This window comes from Falco punctatus (assembly GCF_963210335.1).
Source record: "Falco punctatus genome assembly, chromosome: 5".
Taxonomy (NCBI): domain Eukaryota; kingdom Metazoa; phylum Chordata; class Aves; order Falconiformes; family Falconidae; genus Falco; species Falco punctatus.
In genome coordinates this window covers 32,380,568-32,401,957 of record NC_137584.1, presented here as the reverse complement: position 1 = coordinate 32,401,957, position 21,390 = coordinate 32,380,568, and the positions used below count along the sequence as shown (strand labels likewise).

At 37.6% G+C, this 21,390-nt stretch overlaps 1 long non-coding RNA gene across 1 annotated transcript in view; it reads left to right on the top strand.

The window, feature by feature from the left end:
* LOC308065050 overlaps positions 1-21,390 on the top strand; it is a 132,310-nt gene that overhangs the window by 46,812 nt on the left and 64,108 nt on the right. Inside the window, exon 1 of the long non-coding RNA XR_013928635.1 lies at positions 1-21,390. This exon is cut by the window's left edge and continues 46,812 nt beyond it; it is cut by the window's right edge and continues 57,200 nt beyond it. This is a non-coding gene — a long non-coding RNA (uncharacterized lncRNA).

The window sequence follows — 21,390 nt, the reverse complement described above, 5'->3', positions numbered from 1 at the left end:
AAAAATCAAGAATACATTGGGGTTTCAGCTATTGTGCTTTTATGCTAGTATGAACAACGGTGGCTTGGGGAAATGAAGCAGAATTCAGCAAAGATGGCTCAAATGTAAACAATCAAAAGTCCTCATAGAGGACTGAGCATTCACAACAGATCTTCAGTCCGTAGCTCTTTGCCTGTCTCTGGCCATGTTCTTCAGTCTTCAACCACTATTTTTAATGTAGAATTTGAGGGAATTTCCATTTTTGAGAAATTCCATCAGGCAATTATCTAGCTCAATACTTATCTTTTATCAAGGAATTTAATACTTCTCTTTGCCTTTGTCCCAAGCTCACAAGGAGTACATTTCTTGTTCCAGTTTCAGCACGTGCTCTGAAGCCACATTACAACTCACCAGCAGCTTCAGTCCTCTAACTGTGGACTTCTGGATTTGGATGAACATTTTCAAAGATCGCCATTAATACCTTCACCTTGAAAGTGTGGATCCTTACAAGAGGACGTTGTTCAAGTATGCTTTCCTGGAGCCCTACATGCAGAACACACTGAGCTTTTAGAAATACTCTGCTGAATTAAATTAATTGCACTATTGCCTTAATGAAACTTTCTATATTGTTCTTGATTGTATATTGTTTACCTGTTTTATAGATGGCAAAACAGAAGCTGAAGACAATTTCACATTTTAAGTTGTAAAATCTCAAATAGGAAACTACATCCAGGGTGTTTACTTCAAGCACGTAATTCCACCACTTCTATGCAGAGAATATTTTGTTGCCATGGTGGTGGAGGTTCTGTTTGTTTGCTTAGTTAGTGGTTGGGTTTTTTTAATTTTGTATTTCTTTAAAAAAAATACTTTGATTCCACATTCATTCCTTCAGTTAAGGAGTTAATCGGCAGGCTTAATGCTTAGATTTGGTTGAATGACACAACCTTCTTTTCATGAGAAAAATTAATGAAATAAAGGGTGTCCATTACAAAAACAAACGAACAAAAAAAGGATATGTGGTCATTTTTTCTCCTAATATTCTTCAGTTACATAGAAAGCTCTTACAGAGAGGAAGGGAATAGTCTTTTCTATGTCCAAGTAGGTATAGAGAGAAGTAATGAACTTAAATTGCCAGCAAGGGAGTTAAACTGGATACAAGGAAAAATATTTTCTAATGGTACGGCTAATTAAGCATTAGATGGTCTAGGGAGCCCACAAAACATAAATTATTGGAAGTCTAGAGAACATATTGGGCAAAGTGTGATATAGCTACCATTCCTTCTGATTTCAGCAGAGACATCTGGTAGATGACCCCTTATAATTCCTTTCAACTCTGCTTTCTATCATCTTACCTTTTTTTATATTTAGTTCACATTCTACGTATCATTTTCCAAGCTTTTGTATTGACAGTGCTTTGAAATTATTCACAGCTTGCCCAACATTGAAACGTCTTTTTGGTTTACCTTTACAGATGAACCAATTGTAAGCTGAATCACTGATTTATACTATAAATGTATAATACTTTCATATAACAACTTTCTGTATGATTTTGCAGCCTATAGCCCAGTATCAGATATTTTGGCAGGGTGATATGAATTACTTCACCTTTATTTTCCTTTCTGCAAGATAAATAGCACAGCAGTGCTTTCATCCTTTTGAGAAATTTTCAAGGTGTGAATTTTCTTTTTAAATATGAACTGAAGGTGAGGAAGCAAATTCAGTAACACATGGCAGCATTAAGGGAACAGTTCTGCCACTTACCAGCCTTGAGAGGCCTTAGACAATCTTCTTTTTCTTCTTCTTTTATCTTCTAGGCTGCAAGCTTGCTGGGGGAAGAACAGTCTTACTTTGTTTACATTATACCTAACACAAAGCAAGCCCATTCTGGGATTCTGTTTTTTCCAATGCACTTTCACACTAAGGAAATAAATGCCTAATGACATACTATCAAGCAACCTGTGATGAAATATAATCAAAATGCAGTGTGTTGCCAATATATTATGTTCTCAGAACAGCAGCAAAGAGTAAAATCCCTTTCTCTCCTTTCCCTAGATTTTAACGCCAGCACTGACTGTGTGAAGCAGCTGTACGAGGCTTTGAGTGTTCCCATGAAAACTGCCAGGAAAGCCCCACAAACACTTCGCAAAGAGCAGTGCTGAACAACTACTGCTCTGCTGACTTCTGTGCTTTGTGCTATGCCATGCACACCAGCCTGCAGACACAGATTTTAACTCTGATGTAAGCAGAAACCTCTGTGACATTGAAAATGTCCATCGGACAAAACCTGTGTGAAAGAAAGATTCCAGTAACTTTTGCTTTGCCATCTTTTAACTGGTTCATGAAAGCAGAACAGCCACAAACAGCACTGTGTCATCACATGTCATGTCATGGAAATGCCTTCAGCACTACAAAGGACAAGAAGAGGCAATCTATAAGATACTGGGAAAACTTGAGAGTTCGTTTAGTCCCTGATCCAAATATCAGAAAAGCCATTAGAAATCTTTCCACCAACTTTTCCTCACAATTTTTTGAACACCTACATTTTAAGTTACGTTTGCCTTTCCTTTCCTAACCAAATGTAGAGTGTTGTTGGACTCTTTAGGAAAAGTTATTAATCACTTCTTTTTTTTCTAAAGTTGGTAACAGTTAAATGTTAACATTATTATATCATTATGTATCTAATTTATGACCATTGCCTCCTACAAGATAAACTATTTTTAATGGCAACACAAAAAGCTAAAGGAATTGTGACTTATACTATTGTTTTAACAGCAACCTAATGAATTGATGTAACTCATTAATTGCTGTAACTCATTAAGAGTAATGAACATATTGTGGCACAAATTTGGATCCACATTACTGCATAAGAGATGGATTAATTTCAGTTAATTCATTCCTTGGTGTTACTGAGATAAAAATCAAGATCACCAAGAGACTAGAAGACTTTCTGAGTATAAAAAAAAATAATTTTGTTTTTATGGTTCTTTGAATTTATGCACTATCATCTGCCTCTAGGTGGGTGGTCATTTTCTTCACTGCCTCCCTACTCAGCTCCTGCTTCATGCTAAGGAACTTGCTAGTGGTGCACTCTTCTCTCAGACACAAGGGTCAGGCAACTGAGGAACAGATATTCTTCTAGGGAAGGCTGCTAGTTCGTTGCTCTTTTGTTCCAGTATAAAATAAACACATATATATATATATAAATTTAATTAGAACTCTTTTGGAGTAAAACAGAGGAGAAAGTTGTAATTTACACCCAATATTTAGTTCAAACTGAAACAGAAAGTAAAAAATTTTGTGAACTGAAAAATTGCTAGGAGTTTTGAGTTGGAAATGTAAAAGAAGCAAAAACAGATTTTAAGTCTAATTGGAGCTAGTCAGCATAATAAAAACTTATTAAATATAGAATACTTTTTTTATTTAGATTCTCCTGAGCAGGAAAAAATGTCTAAGAAATGTTAAAGCAGCATGACCATCTTTTCCAAAGCTAATATTTTAGTGTTGGGAAAATCTATTAACATTAATAGTACTTCATTATTGATTTAAAATAGTAATAACTTAAAAACCCCTATTTACAAGTCTAGCATTGTCGGGTAATTATCTCCAAAGAATTCCACTGACTGAAAATACAAATATTTCTTATTGTTTCTCCTTCAACCTTTAAACTTCTGTCTAGGAAAATCATCAAATTCAGGTTATTTTATACTAAAGGAAAAAGCAAGCTCAAGAGCTGAAGAGTTTTTATACAGCGTGTTCCACTCATGTAACATTTCTGTGTAATTTGAGGGATGTAGTTCTTGTGTTGAGATGGGAGGGCATAGAATGATAACCACAGTTCTGACAAGATGGCACTGAAAGAACTGATAACTTTCAGGTAAGATAGACCCAAGCTTTCCATCTGCAGGAAAAATTTCTGGTCATTTACTCAAAAACAGTTGAATTAATTTTCTTTGTTTCATACACAATAAGATGAGGCCCTTAAAACCCTGGGAAGTCAATAGAAAGCATTGGATCCACAAACAAATAGAAGACCACAAGGGTGGATTTACAAGATGCTTTTTTTTTATTATTATTAGCTGTCCATTTGTAGTCTTACTCTAAGGAAATACAATGCACCTTATGGTATTTTCATCAAAACATAGACTTCTTTGCACTGACTGTAAGGAAGAATATTTAGGAAGTAATTTACCACAGAATAACTAATGAATAGCAAGTTTGTAAGGCAGTTTACCTTGCTTACAGGCTTATTACTCTGCATCATATCCTGAACCAAAAGGAAAGGCTCTAAGGACCAACTGCCCAAACATTAAGGTCAAAAGCTGAAGTTAAATTAAACCTTTGCAAAAATATTTTAATTTTAACTCCAGCTTGATAACTTAAAGGGTTGAAAACGTGCAGAGGTAATTATCAGTGATTCAAAAGCTATTGCTAATCTGGTAATTTATACTTGTGTTCTTTTGAGTGTCTCTTTACCTTCTTTGCCACACAAATAAGGTTATTTCCAGAATCATTCTAACCTAATTAAATCTCCTATTATCTCTCAGCCAAACATAATTCACAGCTTATTCTACCAACACCAGCACTGGCAAGCATTTCAAGGAGTGTGCAGTGGAGAATCTTTCCGTGGAAAGCATAGAGTATCTCAGTTTTCTACATTCAGTTATCTGATATTGTGATGAATTTAATGACAGAGAGATAGACAGGAGGTGGTTTTATATAGCGCTAATCAGTCAAGGACAATTATGTTCGGTAAAGTTTGTCATAGGTGAAAGATAAAGGCAAAAAATGAAGTAATGTGAAAAGAAGTAAGAATAGAGTTTCAAACCAGGATTGCGACTTAGTCTTTGCTCTGGTTATTGTTTGGATCCTATATATATGCATACTGCTACTATCTAAGGACGCGTACAGGAGATTTTATTACTTATGCTTTAGAAAGAGACACAGCAGAAAGGGCATACACCCATAGAAATGGAACGACCAGCTTCCACATCACAGGCATTTCATGTACCAGCTGCCATCTCTTTTTCTTGTCTACGCAAAACTAAACCCAAGAGGTGTAACCCTTTTGCTAGCTGGTACTGGCAGCAGTTAGCACTGTGTTTACTTTCACAATCCCATCTCAAGAATGCTCATACCCCATTATGGGAAATAAATAATAATAAAATAAAAAAAGCCCTTTCTTTTCCTAAGTGGTTATTCCCTGCATAGAAGCACACGAGTATACTGGAAAGAACTAGACTGAAAAGAAAGAATAGAAACTAGACTGAAAAGAAAGAATAGAAACAAAAAAGTATGGGGAGCTCAAGTTTATTTATGTAGTTAAGAAACCTCAAAATAGTTCACAAGGACTCTGTTTGACACCTATCCTATCAGTACCTCCTTGAAGCCCTAGTGTATGTGTAATTCAAAATTCAAAATTCAAAAGCCATTCTCCATGCCCACCCCAGTTATCCCTCTCACAGCTGCCCACCGTGTTCTAAATGTGGCTTCAGAGTCTTCAGACCTCTAGGTCTTTATACCCTTTGCTTAGAAAGACACATCAACCCTTCTACTTGCTTATCAGTCTAGCTGAATCTGTTGGCTGCTGCTAATTGTAAGGAACAAGAGATATAAATTAGGCATAACTGGCTCTTTCCCCCCCATCAACTAAAGATGAGGGAAACAAAAGGTTTTCTTCTTCACTCAGTGCTGTGGGCCTCATACTGGACCTGAGCCTTGCCTGCACCAGGTTTCTGAGCATAGGAAGACAGCAATGATATTTTCATATGGGTTTCAACCTAGTTGAGGTTCTCCCTTCAGATGTCCTTGTACTGTCAGGGTATTGCACAGAGATAATATTGTGTGCCAAAATGAGACCCAAGGACTAACTAATTTTGGAAACCTGATAGACCAAGTTATTTCTCCACAAGGTTTGTCTCTCAGCAGTTGCATGTTTTTTAAAGCTTTTTATTAAAGTAACTGCCATTGCACTTAGTACATTTTAGACATGTATCTGAAGAAGAAGCAGGCACTGAATGACATTTTCAAATCATCTTTGGTTATGTAAGAATTTTCAGTGATCTGGACCTTAGAGCTTGGAGCAGGGCTGGAGGAAGGGAGGGAGGAAGAACAGAAGGAAGGGTGGAAGGCAGGCACATGCTCTCCTTAGTTCAACGTTTCCACTACTGCCACACAATCAACAAAATTGTATCCAAAAAGGAGAACATCCTTCAAACATTCAAAGGTCTGTTTCTGGGAGTACTGGTGAGAAGACAACTTTCTGTATGGTCTCTGCACCAAGATAGACATGGATTTTCATGGATTTAAAAGTAATTATTTTGTGGATTTTTTTTTCCGGAATTGTATCAAACTAGAGTAAGATTTCCTAAAATGGTTAGTGGAGAGGAAGAAAATGGGGTAGAGAGCATCAAGCTGTCAAGATGAGGTGTGGACAAGGAGAGGACTTAGCTTACCAGTGCAGCTAGTTCTGTAGCCAAAGGGAGAAAGATTGAGATAAAGGATCTTTTTCCTTGCTGGCCTGAGGCCTTGGAAGTATGCTAGGAATGCTGCCCTCCTTCCAGAGGAGCTGATTCAGTTTCACTTGTGGCGGTTTAGTTCCCACTGTCATCACTCTTGCAGTGACAGTTGCTATAGTGAGTGAGAAAGTGCCTTGCCTGGTTTTGGGTAGGGACACAAAAGGCTGCCTGTCTCCTCTGCAATTTGGCAGGAGACCCTTTAGTGTGGGGTGATGTGTAGCTGTGCACTTACTCGCTGCAGACCTTGCTGGAGCTTACCAGCACATTCCTGGAGAGACAAGCAAGTACAAGCAGTGCTGACTGGCCATTTTCCTTAAAGGAAACCTACCACAATATCTGCACTTGACCCGTCTGTTTTACCAGCTGTTCCCCCAGCGGTTTATAGACTGCACACCTGTTTGGCAAAAAGAGAAAATATTTGTGCATTTGAATGAAGCATAAAATGAATCAGCTCAACACCAAAGGTCCCCTTGCAAGAAACCTGACCCATCTTTAAGAAGTCAGCGGTACGGAACCATGGGATGTAATTCAGTAAAAACCTGCATTGCTTTTTTTTTTCTGAGATTCCAGCTCCCAAAATGGAATTTAGGACACTCTGTTTTACACAATTAATCTCCCTGTACAGCAATCAAACTCTAAAAAAAAAAAAAAGAAAGGCAATCTCAAAAGGTGCAGATTTAAAAAGGGGCCACACAAAATATTCATGCTGCCATTTAGCCCTAGCTAAGGATACAAGATTCCTCTCTGCTGTGAGCTTAGACACATCCATCCACTTGGGATCCAAAAATGCAGAAAGTTACTCCAAATGATGTAGTAAGACTTTTTTATTTCATTTGAGTTAAAACACTTTTCATTTCTAAATACAGTACACTAACACTGTGCAACATAGTATTTTAGAGACTGGGACACCACCACCTACCAAGACACCCCAGTTTCTACCCCTTCTTTAGACAGAACAGTTCAAACCTGTATTCTCCCACTACCAGAGTAGCATAGCCACCAAAATGAAGGTTTCTTAGGAGGAAATTGGGGCACTTCCTTAAAAGAAAAGACCAGTCATTTACCTGCAATGCTGTGGTCAAGAGGGAGCTGCACAAACATTCTGAGATTGGCACCAAACCTGAAGTGAAAAAGCTGGTACTTCTTTTCACTGTGGAAATGAAAGGATTGGCCACCACTGCTTTTTCTGAGTCTGCATCTTAGATGCTCTGAGAGTGTCTCCGCACTAAGCATTTCAGAGAACTTAAATTAAAGAATATTTTGTTTCTAGCCTCTGAAAAGATACAGGTGCCAGCCCAGAGTCAGATACTCAAACCTGATGTGTTGAAGCATTTCGAAGTATTTATAAAGTGCAATTCCAAGGAAGTCAGATTGTTTTGTTGTTAGCTGTTAGCATTTATCTACCTCTGGATTTGTGTAACAACTAGACAAAGGGGTTATTATTCTCCAAAAGGCTTGAAAACAACTTTAACACCTTTTTTTGCAAATTGAGTCCTGTCAAGCCTAACTCATTTTGGAACACCTAACACAGGTGCTTCGTAAAATATTCTGCTTTTCTGGTTTTGTCTAGTTTGCTTCAAAGAAGAAAAAAGTAGAAAAAGAAGAAAGATACACCTTCATTTTAAAAATACCTGAACCAAAATGGAACAAAAGAATGGCCTCATGCTTAAGGCACTGAAATGTTATTCAGGAATGACCTAGAGCAAGTCATTTAATCTGTCTATACTGTGTAACCATAGTGAAGGTTTCTTTTTCTTCCCCAGCAATTTAAGCAGTAAGCTCTTCATAAGAGAGTTTGTTTTACTTTGTGCCTTTGTATCTATATTACATCAGAGAGCTTCTTTCTGCAAGAGCTTCCAAGCACCACTTCAGTGTAAAGATATATATATAGAATATAAGCATAAACATGAAGAAAATTTTATAATTTTTATGACCACTTCTGGGGACAACAATTTAGATTTTGGAAAAGCAAGTTTTCCTCTGAATATATATTTGGAGATGTTCCTTTTGATACATAAATTGAATAATGCAGAAAACAGTTTCATTTGCACACATCTCAGCTTCCTCCAGTCTTAAATGAACACTGCATAATCTGGAAGGATGATCTAATGTCATTCTCATTTGGTGACAGTTTATCATGGCCTATATTCCCTGAAAGCGTCATTATTGGAGATGTTATTATTACTGCTTTAGAAATTAAATTATCTCCAAGAAAGAGCTATACATATAAAATAGATGCAAGGCCCCCTTATCTTCAGCACTATTTATGTTATAAATTATCTCAGGGACCCAAATTAGAATGTCAAAGGAATCTGGCAGGGGAAAACAAAGGAAGTGCATGAACCTCCCTTAGGACAAATCTGATAGCTCATACTTGCATGTCAAATAGGCACTGCCCTTACCATATAACAGTCAAACCCCACATCCTCAGCTGGTGTAAGTTGTCCTCTCCCTACCAGTGGAGCCATAGCAGTTTACACCAGATGAGGATCTGGCTCACTTGTAACTTATAGCAAGCTGCCATGCCTCAGACTATGCAGGACAGCGCCTTTTTCCTGGGATTCTCACAACAGTCGTGAGAGCTTTTATTTAAATGTGGCAATTGGGATTTTTGTGCTTGGAAACAAAATTTTGTTCTTCAGCATATTAGAAGTTTCATGGTTTAGCATGAAGAGCAAAAATAAGGTAAGTGGGCAGGAAAATCATAAAACACTTCTCTCAAGGAAAGGTTATTATTTCTGACTGTGCTGAAATAAACTCAACTGTGTATCAAGTCTGCTGCCAGTGTATGAACTAAGAGGAACCGCACTGAATATTTTATTAATAAAATCAACACTCAAATAAAAATTTTATGTCATGCAAATAACATTAAAATTGGCAACATTCCTATTTCCACGTTGTTTCATGGTGAGTCAACGGGAAATTATGCACAAAGTATGGTATTCTTGAGAGCAAAGGAAGGGTAAGATAGGCTGCCTGGCATATGTGTTTTTTTTTTTTTTTTTTTAATATCTGCTATGATCAATCAGAACAGAACATGCTGCAGAATAATTAGGACTTGTAAATCTTTTTTGCCATGCAAGAATGGGGAAAAATAGGGAAATGCTTCTGAAAGTTGGTAGCAAGAGTCATTGAGCCTTTTTCTGAGCAGCTATATTCCATCATTTTTACTGCAAAGACTTAAGCATTCAGCATAGTGTCATCTGGGGTATTGTGGTGCCTGTGACCTATGTGCCCAGCTCTGAACTCCCAGGGGTTAACATTGTCACGTTGGTTTTATACAGGGAAGTTAAGGAACACAAAGCTCCAATGGGGACTCATATCAGCCTGTGTGTTGGGTGCTAAAACACAACCAGCCACAGGAATTGCCAAAGGGAGAGGTATATCTGAATTCTGCTCCTGAAAGGGACTCACTTCCCTTCCTTGACTCTGAGGATGTCTCTGAACCTAAGATTTGGAACCTGAAAACATTCCTAGAATGTCTTCATTTGGAGAAATATCAGGATGAGGCCTTTTGCTCAGTAGTCTCAAGGTCTATGTCTTCGTTACAAAAGTGGGGCATTTGACCTCTACGTCCTCAACTTGAGTGGGTTTGAAGTTCTTGTCAGGTGAGTACTGCCACCAGCTGGCTATGCAGTTCCCTGGACAACAGTGCTCTCACCCTTCAGTTGAAGATGGGCCATTCTGTGTACCCTCCAAGGCAAGCTTTTTTGAGTGCAGTCAGTAGAAAATTATTATATCCATCTGTCCCGAAATGAAGCAAATTCTCCACCTCTGTTGATAGTACTCATTATGGAATCAAAGGGGACTACCAGGAGCAAATGCGTAAGAATGAAAATTGACACTGTGTAAAGGAAACCAAAATTCAGAGGTGTGAGCTGCTGAAATTGGGAAATCCAAGCAATTGGAACCCCATTTCAGAGTTCTGCAGGAAGATCCCTATAGAACTGCAAGCCTGGTAAGAGGATTTCATAAAACACCATTGTACAAGGCAGCAGAAGGCAGCAGTATCTGGAGCATGGGATACAGTTCTAGTTCCTTAGGTGCAAAGCAGATAAAGTCAAAAGGAAAAAGACACAAAGAGCTACCAAGATGCAAAACTAGAACACCTTGCTCTGGCTGATCTGGGAAAAAGGTAGAAGATGATTGCTTCTCTAATCATGTCAATACAGTGAGTACCAGGAGGAGGAAAAACGGATTTTAAGCTAACAGTGTTGGCACAAGAACAGATGGATATAATTTGGCTAGAAATAAATTATGCTGAAAACTTCACTACTGCATCAAAGGAGTGAGGTTCCGGAACAGCTATCAGGCAACAGTTGGAGAGGCAACTCCCCCAAATCAAAACTACAACAACAAAATTAGTTTTTAAGAGGACTTTGATCACTTCATAAAAGGATTACCCACCATAGTTGCCTCAGGTAACAAGGCATGGGTTTCCATGATCCAAGAAGTCCCTTTCAGTCTTGTGTTACTGTGAATTTGTTACTAAAATAACATAAATACCTTAAGGTAATTGGAGTACTTAAGCAAATAGCTAGATACTGTTCTGTGTATCCAAGACTGTTCATTAGCAGCACAATGGTTACTCCTTATTGGTATTTAAAAGGAAATGGTTTTCCATTTCCCACTGTTAATCTTTCCTCACTGTGTTAATTATTAATGTCTGTGTTTTAAATGGTTTTTTCACTTTTCTTAAATGTGTTGGATGCCAGCTTGGTTTGCCCAAGGGATCCTGAGAGATGGATGAATTAGCTGCTACTGTTTCAGCTAGAAAGCATGTTCTGTAACAGATTCACATTTTCTGTGGATCAAATGCACAGATCAATTTATAAAGAAGAAAAAAAAAAAAAAACCAAACAAAAAACGAGTGGCCAACAAGTTACATCTGAATCTCTGTCTGCCGTACTGAACTGGCATATTTCCTTTTGTCAGCAAATTGTATGATTTTCAAGCCTATTAACACTAGTAGGCCTAAGTTACTTTTGAGCTTAGAGAAAGCTCTACCCTTCCTCTACACCCTGTTTGTGCTTAAAGGCTTCAGTAACAGCTTTTGTGACAGTGGAAGCAGAGCAGTAAAAGATGAGCCAAAGCCAGCAGTGGATGTCCTGGATGGCTGCTATGCATACTTACCAACATCTTTTGTCTGAAATTCACTGATTACCAACAGAAACAATGTTTGAAGCACACAGAAAAAGTCTAATTAGATTACAGTGCTTCTTTGTAGCTGGAGTTTCTTGTAACCCCTGACCACGTTTTGTTTTCAGCAGCCAGCTCATTGGAATGCCATTACCATGTAACATAGATGTAGTTCGCTTTAGTCATAAGCACCTGGATCTTAAAACCTCGTATTGGCCTTTATGTTCATAGTCCTTAACAATTCAATCTTTTTTCTTTATTTGTACTAGAAACTTCTTGTCAGCTACTTTTCTAAGATTTTCTCAAGCTTCAGAAAGCTAATCATAATGAGGAAATGCAAGATGTCTACTACCTGGTTGATTTTACTTCAAACTGCAGTAAACTCACCTCCATCTGAAGAAAGATATGATAATGGGTAGTCATCTCCTCTCACTTATGTATTGCCTTTCAGTTACAGCAAGAAATTACAGCCATAATGGAAGGGAATGGAAGTTGTCAGGACTGTGAAGAGAAGGAAAATGACTAATTCATAGGCTTTCTAAAAAATTGGCAGCAATGCACCACTGGTGAGCCTATGTTGTGGTTTAAAGCCAGAGCAGCCTAAGAAGCTTTTCTTCTTATTTCATATATTTAGCACCCTTTTTTAAGGTATACATTCATAGACTACACTAGGTTTATGGAGGAAAATAGTTTAACTTCTGTTTTTTAAAAAATATTTCTATTTGTCTGCTTTCTCCTCAAAACCAGTTATTCTTCATATAATTTGTAATGCTATTTTCCAGCAGAAAAATAAATAAAACAGAAATCCCATAAGAATATTTTTGTCTCATTAGATAAATTGATATGCACAAATAAGTGAACAAAAATGAGTTAGCATTCCATATAATATTTTTAATAGCTGATCCTTAAGTGATTTTTTAAGTCCAGGTTTTCAGTCAAAAATCAACATATGTTTATCAAAAGCCCTGAGATAGGGTAGAAGGCCATATCCAGAGCTTCTGGTTGTCCTCAAGCCAGCTTCCACAAACAACTTTACACTTGTTTAATCTGTTTTAAACAACTTGGCAGGGCTGTCTTAATTTAATTTTGTTTATGTAATTCTAATTTTATTGTCTATATTTTGAACAAATTTATTAGTGATTAAGAAATACTGGCAGCTATTCTGGATTTCATTGTAACAACGGATTGCTACCTACAACATTTTAGCAGAAATTATTGAAATGTCCTAGGTCACAGCAGGTAACTCTGTCCTCTAATCTTTAACATGAATGGTCAAATCCCATTCTTGAAACTCAGAATTTTTTTTTCCTGCTATTCCTAATGGGATTATGTGTTGGACCACTCTGCTTTGATAGTTTTAAAGTATTTTTTGCTTCCTGGCCAGTTTATATTATTTTTTTCTTGTGACAGTACTGCCCTTTAATTTAAATAGCTTCATTTCCCTCCCAATTTCTGCATTTATCATTCTGTTGAATCAACAGTTATATTACCTTTTCTTTTCCTTAGTTTTTTTTAATAGAATAATCAAATTTTTTCCAATAAATATCCTTTATCCAATCTATCCTTCAAAGAATTATTCCCTTAAGATCTTTATAAGACCTGCTTATCTGTCAGTGAGAGGTAGCATTTGACCATTAACTATGGAACAAAATTTTCCTCAAAAGGTTTCCAGTCACACTCTTCCAGTGCTTTCCAAGCGTAGGGTTAACGGCTATGTAAAGAAGGTGAAAAAGTGTTTTCTGTTGATATACTGTCAAAACAAGAAGACAGACTTGGAGATTGCCTAGCTGTAAGGAATTTATGCACACTAAGAATTACCACTAAAAACCCAATGACATGTGAAGCAAGCCAAATTGTATGATGTTACCTCTGAATTCCTAGAACTGTCTGTGTTTTTTAGCTCTGGTTTCCTTCAAGGGCAACATGAGTTTCTTTAGTTTAAATTGAAACTTTTATTTTTTGCTACTGTCACACCACTTCTAAAACCTGTTTCAATTACCTCAGACACAGCCTGACAGAGTAAGTCTTAAGTATAAGGAAATTACAAGGAGGTGTATGTCTGTATTTTATTCTGATACCTTGCCCACCTCACTTCCCAGAAGTTCTCCGTGTTCTATACTCTGATTTCATTCTACCACTAAAAAGGTTATGTTAAAAATTTCCTAATGAAACCGCCACTTTTAAAATAGTGGATTATTCAAGAAATTAACAAATTAAACCTACTGATCAGTTTTATTATTTCTTCCTATTAGCCACATCACACTGGAGTGCTGCTGGATAAGTATAGGCTCTTGAAACAGGAGCAGGGAAAGAGAGTTCATGCAAAACCTCTATGCAAAGGAGCCCGTTGACCAGTGAATAAACTTGTCAAGAACTTATGGATCAAAGTCAAAGACCTTGTCAAAAAGGGGTGCATAGTGGACTCCCCCACCTTGGTAAGTGTCTGCTGCTGACTAGCAAGTAAAAAATGGATGGATAAATCTTTAAGCAGTTGAAATAAGTCTTATGATCACAGGCCCACATAGCATGGTAGACATTTAACTTCTGCGGTATTGACTGGAATGGCAAATCCAGGTGTATGAAAAACTGGTTGAATTATCAGCCTGAGGGTTAGTATTTAATAGTTCAAAGCCTAAGTGGTGTCCAGCTCTGAGTAATGTTCCTTATAAGCTGCTTCTGGATATCAAAATTCTTTATCATCTTCATTAAAAACCTGGATAATGGACTATATTCAAGTTTGTAGATGGCATCAAACAGTAGGAACAGCTGATGTGCTGGAGGGCAGGGTTGTCTCGGTGCTGGTGGATCCTGGTTAAGTATTGGCACAGGTTACCCAGAGAAACTGTGGAATCACCATTCTTAGGGGTTTTTACATGTGACTGACTAAAGCCCTAAGCAACCTCTTCTGACTTTGAAAAGGAGGTTGGACTACGTGGTCTTCTGAGTGGCCTTCCACCTGAAACTGTTATCTGATCATGTTGCTAACTTGGTAGGATAAGATCACAAGTCTAAACAGGTTTCAATATTTTTTTACTTTCTGGTTTGTGAATTTCTGGAAAACTTCCTGTTTCTGGTGGATCTGACAAAGGTGCGACACAGCTTATTTTTCACTGGAAAATACTGGGATTTATCAAACACAAGTTGGAAAAGCTGCAATAATTAAAAGCTAGATGAGCTAGAAAAGGCATAGTTTTTGCTGAAGGGACTGGCTGAACTGGATTTTAGAAAAACTGTCCCAGCCCTGTGAGTCAAATTCAGAATGAAGCTTTCTTCACAGAATCATAGAATATCTCAAGTTGTAAGGGACTCATAAGAATCATTGAGTTCAACTCCCTGCTCCTCACAAGACTACCTAAAACTAGATCGTATAACTAAGAGCTTTTTCTAGACACTCTTTGAACTCTGACAGACTTCCCTACTGTGACCACTTCCCTGGGGATCCTGTTTGAGTGACTGACCACCCTCCCAGTGCAGAATCTTTTCCTAATGTCCAATCTGAACCTCCCCTGCCGCAGCTTCATTCCATTCCTTCCTGTCCTGTTGCTGGTCAGTGGAGGGAGGAGATCAGCCCTTCAAGGTCTAGCTGAATACGGCTAGCTCCTAACCCTCTTTCTTACCACACTGTCAGAGGCAAAGGCTATTTTTCATGCTATTTGAACCCATCTCTGAAGTTAAAAGGTGTTGATAACACAAATGCATTGCATAGCCTATTTTTTATAATCAAAGAAGTTTTGTGCAAATATAAGTACCTGATAAGCACTTAGGCTTTGGGGTGGTTCTATGAATTGAATTACATCTTTGTATAATTCATGTTTTATTATCACTGGTCTGTTCACACCTTGCTGTGTGGAAGTTTACAAGTAACTCCCTGCAGTGCAAAATGCAAATGAGCTTCGTTTTAAGAATAAACTCAACATGAAGCTGTGTGTTCCAACTTTCCTAGAAAGTAAGATAATCTGGAGGTAGTTTTGATACTGAAAATGCAGGCAAGTAATCATAAACTATAGAACTTTCAAAAACTTTTCCTTTTCTTTGCATTCTTTTTATTTGTTGTGTTGCAAGCCTGCATATGTCAGTACAGCAAAAGCTAGGAAGCCTCTGAGGATTTGAGCAGTATAATCTCTCACAACAGTCTTGAGCAGTATAATGTCTTTCACGACAGTCTCTCAATGGAGCAAGAAAACAGGCACTTTTTACTAAGGTACAAAGTAAAAGAGTGTGCATGAAATAAAAATAGCATGAAATAAGTAACTATAAAGATAAAAAGGAAAACTATTACTTTTGAAGGAAAAACCACCACATTTCTAAGTAATCGTTAATTTCAAAAGTCCTGGCATCCATGCACAAGGGTTCCCTCTTCCCATGTCTGCCTAGAATTTATTTGCAATGGGAACATTTTAATTCATTATTACTATCAGACTATTATCCTAGCTAATGAGAATTTTTCATTTTCTTATGAGAAAATCTGCAAATAAAAAGCCAGAAGATTGTGAACGAAGTCTGATTAGTTAGACAAAAACATGAATTAAGGCTTCTTACTTAATTTTCATTAGAGCTAGAAAACTATTAGCTTAAACTCTCAGAAATCATGTGTGTGGTTGGTTTGTAATTCAATTGCGCTTCATATGTTACCTAAACTAAGACACTTCATATAACTTGCTGCAGTATGCAGCAGGAAAAAAAAAATATACAGAGGAAAACAAAAAAAATAAGAGGACTACAAAAGACTAGTAACGTGGGGAATGTTTGAACAAGTTAACTGTAAACCAGCGCTACGGAAATCATTGTACATGTTCAATAAAGGTGAAATAAATACCTGGTATCGTGATCCATCAGACGTATTAAGGTTTGGTTTCTGTAGTTGGGGCCTGTGTCTGCAAGAAATTTTTTTCCAATAATTATCTGTGTTTGAGTTCCTCTTGAGCTAGGAAAAGGTGACACTCATTCTTTTTACAGCCCACACCAGTACTATACTGATTTTGTGCGTTTTAGCATAACTTTTGGGGACAACAACCAAGGTTCTTAGCATTCATTGTAAAGTAAGTCATCTCATGCATTATTGTTTTGACAGCTGAGGAAAACTTTTCAAAATACAAACACAGCAAGAGTAAAGCCGTGAGATGTCACCAACTCATAAGGTACACAGAAATAAGCCCAGAAAAGACCACAGAAAGGCTGTGTTAGAAAGTCACCCAAATTTTCACCTGTAGCATCTCTAAGGCCAACCTACAGGAGCTACATAAATATCAGATATGAACAAGCACATTGGAAAAATATTTACCGTGAGAGACAAGCCGACAGGCAAAGACACCTGCCTTATGTAACACGTTTGAAACACAAAGAGCAGCTTCTAAACCAAAACTGCATCAGTTAGTCAAATAATAGATATACTAATTTTTAAAAATCTTTGTGCAGGCTTAGTCATCCCAGAAATCTCTTTGCTGTCTCTCCTGCATGCCGATCCTGCCTAGCATAGAGATGGAACAGGAAAAGCCACTGCTGGCCAGGTAGCAGGGATGCGTGAGGAAGCTCTGAGCCAGCTCCACACCTGAAACAAGCTAGAGGGTCCTGGCAGCATGGTAAGAGCCATAGCTGGGTCCGTCCTGCTTATTCACCCCATTCCCTTGAAGCCATTTTGGTAAACTGAAATTGTAAGGCATGATTTGAAAATGCTGCTAGGAAAATGTTTGGATTAAATGTATAAAATTCTTTCATGAATTTGGCATATATTTACACAGAGCTAAGTAAGAAGTGTGATGTCTGCTCTGCGTTGCATATGGTGGTGTTTTAACTTAGAAAACATTGCAAACTTTGTTAAATTATTAAATCTTGTTAATTTTCTGCTGTTCTAGATTATCCCTCCTAGAGATATCTTTGTACAGTTAGTGTCTGGAGCAAATCTGTGGCTTCCTTGCAGAATTCCCATGTGACCTTGAGCAAGTGCTTTGTTTTATCAAATAACACAATGCTCTGACCGAGCATATGCTAATAAACCTTCCCTGCCTCACAGGCAGGCTGTGGGAATCAACAACATTAAATACCTGAAGTGCTCAATAGTCTGGTGATTATGGCCATATAAGTAGTTACGTAGTCAATCCCCCTGTGGTTAGAATGTTGTCAAAGTGTGTGCTTCATGTATCTGTCTGATGTGACATTTTCCTAGTACCAAATTATCTGGAGACATTACAAGCAGAATTGTGGAAGGATCAAAACCAGCTCAAGTGGCTCACCCAGCCCCTTGTTGCAAGATAAAATGGCATGCAGATGACACAAAACATCTCAAAGCCCTTGATTTGCTTTAGTGCCTTTTAAAGTACTTCTTCTGAAGAAGGAATATGTGTGCGCACACAGGAGTTATTACCAGCTAAAAACTCTGTCTGCTGATATCCCATGTTAGAACACTGCATGTATCTATTCTAAAATCAGATGCGACATTGAAAAAATATTTGACAGAGGTATGGTTGTCTTTTGATCTTTATGAATTCCTGACATACTTCTACTGATCGTGACCTTCCTGCTACTTTCAGAGGTGTACAGAAATGAGAACCATCCCTTATGCGCTGCAAATTTTTATCTTACCAGTGGGTAGTGATAATGTTTTTCTTTTTGTACATTTACAGGAGGTTGCTCACAGGCCTTCATAGGATTGTTAAATACATCAACTAAAAGAAAACATAATAATATAATAATTATTATTAATGTTATGTGCAACAGCTGGTCCTATAAAACACAGTTAAGAGGCTTGTTGTCTTATACATTAATATCGATCTGGGGATGAGATCACTTTCCACAGAATTTAATGCAGCTTTGGTCTCATTGCAAGTAAAATTCTTAAAGCATGTCCTGTTTTTAAGAATAGGATCTCTGAGCTGCAAGCTGCAATAGAGAGTTCCTCAGTGGCTGACCTAAACCAGTTCATACAGTAAATATGGGATCACTGGAGCAGTTCCAGCTCTGTGATGATGACAAGCCTGAAAAGCAGATGGGAGGCACGTTTGTAGGTGCTCTTCATTGCTTCTCACAGTGAAGAAACCTTTGCTTCTCACCTGTCTACTTACTCTTATGCTTGCTTCTCCTCAACAGAGATTCAACTCCAAGTAAAAATCATCTGAGAACTTCTTACAGAGGTTGAAGCTCACATTTAAAAAACTAACCAATATGGCTGATGGATACATATTTTGTCTGTTTACACCCCTTTATGTGAAGAACTGCAATGCTGTGATACGTCTTCCACATAAATTGTTGTGAGTCCGTCAATATTTGATGAAAATCATCTGCTGTCTTTCTGAGCAAGACTTTTTTGCATTCTTTCAGATCGTTGACAAAGATGTTATATAGTGTAAGAGCAAATCTGACCTCTGCACGACCTATTAAAACATATTCACTCTGTTATACATCCTTGTGTCTAAACTAACCAGGGTTTAACCCATTCATTTGATGACAAGTTGCAGATTTTGTTAATCACTGTAACTTCTTAATTGAAGTGTTGACTAGTTCCAAATTCAATACTTAGCCAAGTCTTGCTTGTAACAATCGAACATTCAAACTTGGATTTGATTTTTAGTTTCTCAGATAGGATTTATGCTTTTTTATTTCTCTCTGCTCATTTTCTTCTAGTAATGTACTAAACAAATAATAATCAGCCACTCTATTTTACCCCAGGGTTGATGTCAGGCTAATGGATTCCTTTTTACCCACGCAAGTTAGCTGAAATGTTAATAAAATGTTAGTTTGCTTTTAGTCACAGTATCACAGGTTGGAAGGGACCTTAAAGATCATCTAGTTCTCCAGAACTTCTTCAGTTATTTTGGAGGTAATGAAAACCACTGCCAAGCATCCTAAGGGCTCCTTTTCCAGTGCTTCAGCTTGCTGCAGACAAATTACCAGTACTTGACATAAAAAATTGTAACACAATTAGATGCTGTTTACAAGCTTCTGAAGTTTCCAATTGGAAAACACAATTTTTGAAAAGCAAAATTTATTTGCCTTTCCACTTCCTTGTCTTTTTAATCCTTCTGCCCAAGAACACAAAAGAGAAATTGCATATGAAATAAATGCGCAAACTTTCAGAAGGCCTTAATTTCCTTAAGTCTGATAGTCAAGAATTCTACCTGTGCCTCTCCTACCAGTTCTAAAAGTCTAGAATATGAGTATCATACTAATTACCAATATTAATTATATCTTCTTTTTAACATTCTGCACACACTTAGCTTGCTCCTATGTGCATACACATGTGAGAAAACTTTTGCATATATGTGCGTGGAGTTGCTTTCACTTCCTATCAATCAGTTTGTGGTTTCAGCCATTGTGGCCTTTCACAAGTATGAGAGCGTGGATTTCTGAATACCTATTAAAGTGTTCTTAAACAATTTCTGATTATTATTCATATGGTTTTATTAAATTTGGCCTCCTGCCTGATCTGGTTCATAATTGTTTTCAGCTTTTTGAAACTAGTCTTTTGAAATTATCAAGTGTATATATTACTGGTTTGGACTTTCTTCTTTTTAGTCATTGCAAATATAATTAAAACAAAATCAGCCCTCTCCCAGGCTAACAATATTTTCTATGAAGAATAACTAATATCTAGTAAATTGTTTCATATCCTTGAGATTTTTGCATTTGTGTTCTTATCCCTGACTGGTTAATGTGAATGCCTTTGAGAAGGCTCGGTATCTTGTAATGCAGCTTGGGTAAAAGACACTGCAAAGTAGAACCATGTAAGGAGCAGCAGGAGCCAAGTTATTTCTTAATAATCCAGTGACGAATCAAGAGCAGTCTTTCATGGAAGACCTGGCTTCTTCTTAGTTAGGGTTAGTGTTGTTGGCTGAGTGCCACACTGACTACCTGCATGGGGCAGAAAAAAAACTTTGGGTCATTCTCCTGCACTTCACACTTATGGGCCACCAGCATGCAATTCTGTAACTATATGCTTTAAAAGTTCGGACAAGTCTATCTTCACTTTTCCCTAAATGCTGCAATTCCTATATAATCCTCAGCATAAAATGAAGAAATTACATTTAGACTTAAAAAAAAAAATCAAGTCACATGTTAAAGTGTTTTTTAGGTTTTTTTTAACTAAATCCATGAAAGCTGGAAACTTGGATGAGGAAGACGCTCTTCTGTGATATGATACAGTTATGTTGGTTCCTTCTGCTTTAGACCAAATGCAATAGAGCTCTCACAATTTTATCTTATACTGATAACTGACAACTGTGGTGTGTTAGGACCATTCTGCAGGAATCTGGTGTACATGGAGAGCAATGGAAAGGAAAAAGTAGAGTTATATTTCCCTCTTAATTATCTGCATTTTGGGTAGATCTTTTGATTATATATTGAACTCTGAAAAGCAGAAACTAATGGTCCTGTAGTCCTCAATAACATCAGAGGCATCAGTGCTTGGCAGAAAGCTTTCACAGAAAATCCGCATGTCCTTCTTACACCTGACTGCAGGTTGCATTAATTTCCAGCAGGTCGGACCCAGGCAGATCTCCAGTGTACATGCTGGAGTAAGTACACTGTGATCTCCTCTACTCTTCACCCAAAGGACCTTGGGTCTCACAGGCATGAAGTCTGTGGCATCTGCTGGTAAAGATGTCATCATCTCACCCTCTTACCCAGCTGGTTGTGGTCTCACCATTGCTGCTACCGATAGACCTCTTACATTGTCCACTGAAATCTCTCCTTCACAGTAAAAACATGACAAAATGAAGCCCACAGCTGTAAAAGAAGCTGCAGTGGAGGAAACAGGTTGGTTGAA